At 40.5% G+C, this 7,666-nt stretch overlaps 1 long non-coding RNA gene across 1 annotated transcript in view; it reads right to left on the bottom strand.

Annotated features, from left to right (window-relative positions):
* LOC112483563 overlaps nucleotides 1-7,602 on the bottom strand; it is a 119,997-nt gene extending 112,395 nt beyond the window's left edge. The window contains exon 1 of the long non-coding RNA XR_003047664.1: nucleotides 7,438-7,602. This is a non-coding gene — a long non-coding RNA (uncharacterized LOC112483563). The remainder of the gene's footprint in view (nucleotides 1-7,437) is intronic.
* Nucleotides 7,603-7,666: the final 64 nt, after the last annotated feature.

Below are 7,666 nucleotides of genomic sequence, written 5' to 3'. Positions count from 1 at the left end.
AGGGAAAGGCCGCTTTTCAGATGACTATTTTTGCCAACCCTCAAACTATACTTATTACGCTGAACTCTCCTTCAAATGTAGTAATTTGGTAATGCAAGGAGCTAGAGATAACTATAGATTAAAGTGAGTTAGGTTTGTACTGTGTAATACAAGTATGAAGTTCGACACATTGCTTTGCACACAGTGGTACCCGATACCGAATGGGTGTCACGTGCTTATGTTTTATGCTAATGTCCAAGAGTACGTGCCCTTCCAGGACATGCGTTCCTACTAGACTGTCAACTCCTTGAGTATAGAGAATGGATTCCATTTTTGTAATCCCAAAGCGTGACACAAAGCCTCAAATGGGAAGTATTTTTTGGTCTTGGTTGAGGGGTATTCGCCAATGGATAAAGTCTACTGGATTAGGCTGTATAGTCACAGCATCCCCCTAGGTCCCTTTAACACCATTACTTGTCCAGTCCACAGAGGCTGGGCTGGCTTGGAAGTGAAAATGACTGCCCTAGGAGGCTGGGTCTATCCTCGCAGTAACCCTACTGGACCCTTAAAACATCTCAATTGTTCAGAATCCTATGAAGGTAAGACCCTGGGGTTTTTTGTTTTTTGTTTTTGATTCAGACTGTTTAAGACATTCAAAACCTGTTTCAAATTTATGTTTCCATCACTTACTAGCTTTGTACTCTGTACTTACCTTGTAAGATTTGGTAAGCAGTGAATGAGGTGAGGTACCTGGCACGTCGTAGGTGTTAAGGAAATACTGTTTTCCTTCCCTGTCCACTCTCATTTACTCATAAGGTTACCAAGAAAAGGCTCTAGACACAGAAATGTTTAATCATTTCTTGAAATGATTATTTCTAGGTTTCTAAAATAAAAAAAAACAAAACATCTAGCTCATAGGTTTGTCGTAAGGATCACTGAGATAATGTGCTTAGCAATGCTGGTACCTAGTAATCACTCAATGTTAGTTCTTATTACCTTACTAAAGTGGCTGTAGACCATCATGGGTCTTTGGATCATCTATGAGGTAGCCTCAGAGACCCAGGTATCCTGAGGGACCACTGAAATGGTGCAATCCTTTTGTTATTGTTTATCCCATGAACCTGAAGGGGCATGACTAGGAATGTGAGGCTAATAACACAGCACATCATTATTATAATATGGTATTTGGGCAGCTGCTGCCTTTTCTGTTGGAAAATTATCCTGTTCACTCCCTGATCTCTTTCACGTTTCTTCTTTGACCTCTCTCTGGCCTTAACCTCTTCTGCCTTGTCCATATTCTAACCCAAACTTTGTCTTTTTTCTACCCTTTATTTTCTACCCTCTTCCTCCCTCCTAGTGAAGTAGGAATGAAGTCAAGAATATAGATGGTGCAAATGCTTGGTTATAAAAGATACAGATGACAACAGGATGCCTGGCAATCACGACATCATGGGTATATAGCCGCTTACAAGTAGAGGTAGCTTGTGGGTACTAAGACAGACAGGTTTCTGGTTTAATATTGCTTGACTGGTGAAATCAGTCAATACCCCAGGATTTGACACAATGAGGGATGAAGTGGAAGCCATACTAAGTCAAATGGCCAGATTAAAGAAAATACTAGTTGATTAGACTGACAAACACAGGTTAAAGATTTTTCCCCTTAGAATAGCTTACTTTCTAATCACTAAAGTAACATTCGCTAAAATATACAAAGATATATAAAGTAGAAAATATGTAAAAGTATAAAGATCAAAATAAAAATGATCTATAATCATTTTCTCCCAAGATGACTCACCATTAAAGTTCTAGATACTTTCTCAATAACTTCTTTTCTAATCTATTGCATCTCTCTATATTATATATATATATTATTGTCTTTTTTCCTAATCTTACATCATTTGTCATTTTCCTTGTTTAAATTATTATGAGGTTTTTAATGGCTTTATAATATTGCATTGACTGATGTACCATAAAGATTTAATTATTCTCATGTTGAATAATTAAATTCATATTGTTTCTAGTTATTCATTGTTAAAAATAACACTACTGTGAACAGGTCAATTTGGGTTGTTGTTTTGTTTTGGTATCGTGGCTGTAATTGTTTGGTTTTGCTTTTTTGCTCTGTGTTGGTATACAAATCTTAATGTATACCTCATCTCTAATTATTTCCATAGAGTGAATTCCTAGAAATGAGATTATTGAGTCAAAGTTCATAAAAATTTGAAATGCATATTATCTAATCACTTTCCAGAAATATTTATCAATTTAAATTACCCTAATAAACTAATTTTTTAAAACACCCTTTGGAGGGGGTTGGGGAGAACATAATTCAAGGTCAAGGCTTCCTTCCTTCTTTCCTTCCTTCTCTTCGTTTTTCTTTTCTCTTTTCTTTCTTCCTCTTTCTTTTCTTTCTTTCCTCCTTCTTTCTTTCTTTTCTTTCTATTCTTTCCTTCCTTCCTTCCTTCCTTCCTTCCTTCCTTCCTTCCTTCCTTCCTTCCTTCCTTCCTTCCCTCCTTCTCTCTTTCTTTCTTTCCTTTTTTCTTCTTAACTAAGAGTTACTTTGGGGTGAATCATTTTAAGTACTGGGACTTTCTCTTGTGCAGCCCTGGGCTCAATTCCAGTAAATGTCACACAAGAACCTGTTCTGAAAACTATGGAAGTGATATAAGACCCAAAACCTGGAAGTACTAAGAGGAAGAATGATTGAGAAAAGGGTTGGCTAGGTTAGTTCAATGCCTACTGCTACCTGATTCAGAAAATGGAATGCACTCCAGAGCTAGGAGAGTAAGGTAAATTCAGGTTTGGCAAATGGATGAGTTTCTCTTTGTTTCTAAAATTGATATGGAGGAAAAAGAATGGAGGCTTATGAAGATGGCAAGTTAGATTGCTCAGAAGAATAGAATCTTCATCTTTCTCATCCTGCTGCCATCAACAATCCAGTATAAAACTTGTATTGTCAATTGCAGGCATTAGTGTTTTACTGAGGGGAAAAAACACACACGCACACAGTGGGAAAGGGGAAAAGAAATGTAAGGTGTCGTCATTGCCACTGAGAGAGGTTATACCTGGTTACTCCTACTGATTCTTCAAATCTCAGCTTCTAAGTAACTTCCAAGGTAGGCCTTCCTTGACCCTGATTAGTTTATATCTTACCCTCCAAAGCAACATATATTTGTTCTTTTTTGGACCTATGTGACATCTTTAATTACCTATTTGGTTCTGTCTTCTCCATTAAACTCTAAACTCCTGAATGACAAAGACTGCGTCTGCTCTGTTTACTGCTTTACTGCTAACACCAGCACAGTGTGTGACACGTGGCACACACCTGACACACATTTATCACACTGAATTGCACTGACATATATTCTAATTGTGGCTTTATGAGCAGTAGCCAAAGAGAAAAAGAAAATGAAAACAAAATTCCAAATTAATGTAATTGGCTCCATCACTTGCAATCGGGAAATGGCAAAAGATTGTGTAAGTACTGAGGGGCTGTAGAACAACTAAGTGACTGCCATGAAGTCTTTTTTGGACAAAGTGAGCAAGAAAGTTTTGAGGGTGGTGATCTAACATGCTTCTAATGTGTTACAAATAAAAATTATTAGTGAAAAAGGAGTTGCTCAGTTTGGTACCCAAAAGAGGGCAGAGGGGGTATAAAATGAAGAAAGAAAAGGTCATACTCAATACATTGAAAAATGCTTGCCACATACCAAGTGTAGAGTATACAATCTGTGAATAAGACATGGTCCTTGCCTTAAGGAGTTGACTCTCTCGAAAAGTTGACTCTCTTGTAAGTTGATAATTATAACGCAAGTTGGTGACTGCTTTGATAAAGTGGTGGAGTTAAGAAAACCTGAAGAGAAAGGGATAATCTGGGTCTTAAAGAATTGGATAGTTGAAGGGAGGGCAAAGTTTTTTCTTGCACTGAGAATGGCACTTGGTAAGGCCCATGTCTAGGCCTGGCCTGCCAATTAGATTACCAGAGACAATGGAGGTGTTTAAGTAACAGAATGAAAAGTTCAAATGTACATTTTGTTTGTTTTAAAGTGACTAGATCTTTGGGGAGAAAAAAACCACATTCTAGTTAAACATGCCTAGATTCCTGAGCCAGATTCCCTAGGCTTAGATTCAAGCTGTGCTAATTAGTGGCTGTGAGCACTTCTCTGTACATTAGCTTCCTTAGCTGTAAAGACTGGGCTAAAAATAGCAACAGTTTCATCCTGGAGTTATGGTGGGGGGGGGAGGGAAGCTAATATAAAAAGAAAAGCATTTAGAATGCTGTCTGTACCATGTGTTAGCTGTTATCATGATTAGGAAGTATTTCCCCTGGTCATACTCTATAGCAGGGGTCCCTGACTCTTGGGCTGAAGACCTCCACTAGTCTGCCACCTGTTTAGAACCAGGCTGCACAGCAGAAGGTGAGTGGCTGGCAAGCAAGCGAAGCTCATCTGGATTTGCAGCCGCTCCCCAGCGCTAGCATCACCACCTCAGCTCCACCTCAAATCAGTAGGCATCACATTCTCATAGGAGCACTGTCTCTGGTGTCAAGCTGGGGACCGCTGCTCTACAGTTTATTACTTTTTATAGGTAAGCGACTGTTTTTGTGTTCCATTTCATTGCCTTTGCCTCAGGACCAATTTTTGTTTTTGAATAAGTGGAGCCATGCCAAGATTCAAACATCCTTAAGAGATGGTTATGTAGCATTTAAGTTCAGTTCAGAACGTACAGGAATTCAGAGTTTGTCCTATGCAAGGTAGCACAAATGCTCTTTTTGCCCCAAATTTGGAAGTGGATCTGACTGTAGACATGAAGAAAGTCATTTTCAAAGATTAACCAATTGCCTACTTAATAAGAAAAAAATCTTATAATAATCTCAAGTACAAGGTAATCAAGAAATAATCATCCTGGTGATATGGAAGAGTCAGTGGCTTAGGCCTTCTATAATTTTAGCAATATGGAAACTCACAGATAACAAGCAGTTTATTGAAGAGTTATCTTCAGGAAAATTACTTTCCACACCCAAAATTTTCTTGAGCCCTTTTAAATTTGACCTATATTTCAAACAACTAAATTCGTTGATACCAGTGAGGAATGTTGTTGGGGAAAGAACCAAATTTTGGTTTCATGATGGAGACAAACTAAAGCGATTATTGATAATTAAGAAGATTGGAGAACACAGGATTTGGAGACCAGGAATTTAACTTTGGATTTCATCACTTCTAAGCTGTGATTTGGCACAGCCACTTAATTACTTTAAGTTTCAGTTTTGTTATTTTTAAAAACAAGGTCATACAATGTCCATGAAAGTGTTCGGACACATAATTATTAGCAGATAAAATGTAATATTTGGGGTGAAAAATGATAACAGTTGCCATACTTCCTTAAACTCAGCAAAGTGTCTAGTATGGGATTGCAAGGAAGTTTAGATTTCATGAAGACATGCCATCTCCTCCCCAGAGGGTGACTGGCTTTTGACATGTCCAAGGACACAAAGCTGGTTAGTGGCAGCCAGAATTTAGGTCTCCAGATTCTAGTCACCTGGTCTTCCTACTACATTGTTGTCATCATTCATTCATTACATACATTTGTATGGAAGATAATTAAGTGCAAGGCATTGAGATAGGAGCTATAGGTGATTGTGATTTATCAGACAGAGATCTTTCTCTCAAGAAACACAGGGACTAGTGGGATGATAAGACTTAACCGTAAGTGTATAGTCAGAGACTGGGACAAAAATGTATGAATAAACTATTACGTGATTTCGTGAGTATCAAAGGAGACTTGGTGGAAGGAGTGACAATTCAACTGTGCTCCAAATAGCAGAAAAGATTTGTACATAAGGCATAGTGTTTACAGTAGGCAGTCCAGGTATAAGCAATAGAGTGAATAAAGGTACTGGTCTTAGGTCTCAGTGCATACTAGGGAGGTTTCGATATTTTATAATAAAAGCCATCTGCCACTCAGACTCTTGTTTTGCTCTTTAGAATTGTCTTGGACACAATTCATGTTTAAATTCCCCAAGGTCACCTCCTCTCCTCTAGGTGGCCTGGAAGATAAGCCAAGATCAGGAGGCAGGCTGGATAGCTTTGACACATCCTACTCACAACAACAACAAAAAAGCCAGACTCTCCGGGTTGCCTGCACTTTTCTCTTAAAGGTGTACTTTCACTTTAATAAAACTTGTGCTTTCTTGCTTGCTGTTTGTTGATTCTTGAATTCTTTCTCTTGGCTTAAGGCAAGAACCTGGTCATCTGAGCTCCAGGTTCAGGGTCCCTCTTTGGACTCCCACCCTGTCAAGCTTTCCAGCATCTTCTTCCACTTATAAGGACCCTCATGATTACACTGGGCCACTCAGATACTCCAAACGTGATAGACATTTAAACTTTAAATACCAAAAATTTATGAGGACTTATTGAGAGTGTGGGGTCTGGGCAAAGCTACTCTTCGCTGATCTCACTACCTAGCTCTCCAAAGATCTTGAGACACTTCGGCTGTGATCAGGCTGCCCTTGGTTGGCAGCGGCAGTAGCATTAAATCACGTAGCCGCATCAGGAAGAGAAGGGACATCTGTTCCTGTCTTAGTGAGGTCACTCCTCTTAGACAGTGGTACATACCCTGTACAGGTCCCTGGAAGAATAACTTTAGGCGCAGCCTATTTTGCCTGCCAACACCGGTGCAAATATCTGCTAGCTATGTGCCCCAGCAATTAGTGACCTAACCTGGCAGCTGATACTCAGCTTTTAGTTGGAAGGACTGACTCTGTGGAGAACCAACTTGTAGAAAAGTTATACCTCACTAAATTTACAAGCTATTTCTTTCATCTCCCCTTTGCCTGGAACAATAGTGTAATCTATCATTGGTTTGTAGTGTTATTTATCAGCTTATTAAGAAACATCTTATATGCTACTGGCTTGTGAAATATTGCTATGATAAATTATAATTCCCACAGTGAACCTGTGTTAAGTATCTGGAAAAAAACAATCTCAATCTCTGAGCATAATTTACCCTGAACAAAACACCCTCATACAATCCTCACGTTTTTGACCGTGAGAGACTAGGGCCTAGGCTCATCAGCGTCTTTAGCCTGAGCACAGAAACAAAGTGCACAGCTGCCTGACAACTTTGGGTTACGGAAGGGAACACCTAGCATTTCCTCCTCCTGGCTTCTGGCAAATGCCTGCCTACTCGTCCTTCCAGCTTCCGCTCAAAAGTCACGTCCTCCACACACCAGTAGCATTTTCTACCGCTGACAGACACTAGGCACGAGACAATGATTGTATCCGATTCATCTCCACGTGACCCCTTGGCGCTACGTAGTAAGTGCTCAATTAAAGCTCAAGCAATGAATAGAAACATTCCAACATCCGGCGGGAGAGTCCCGGCAGGGATTCCTCGGAACCAACTCCGCCTCTCCCGGGGTAGGACCCCAGCGGCCGGCGCTGCGTCACGTAAACTCACCGTGGTACCCAGAGCACAGCCCCAACCAGCCCCACCTCCTCCGGAGCGGGTCCAAGTCTTCGGAACCGCCCACCGAGTGGCGAGCTCCATCCCCACAGCCCCACCCCACACAACGTAAAATCGCCCTAGCGCCTCTCTTGGCGTCACCTCGAGGGCCGCGCCGCCCGCGATTGGTCAAACGTGACATAGCGCCATCTCGGCCTACCGCGCGTGCGCGCCTTCATTGGCT

This window comes from Pteropus alecto, unplaced genomic scaffold (assembly GCF_000325575.1).
Source record: "Pteropus alecto unplaced genomic scaffold, ASM32557v1 scaffold164, whole genome shotgun sequence".
Classification (NCBI taxonomy): domain Eukaryota; kingdom Metazoa; phylum Chordata; class Mammalia; order Chiroptera; family Pteropodidae; genus Pteropus; species Pteropus alecto.
This window is presented reverse-complemented; position numbering and strand designations above follow the sequence as displayed.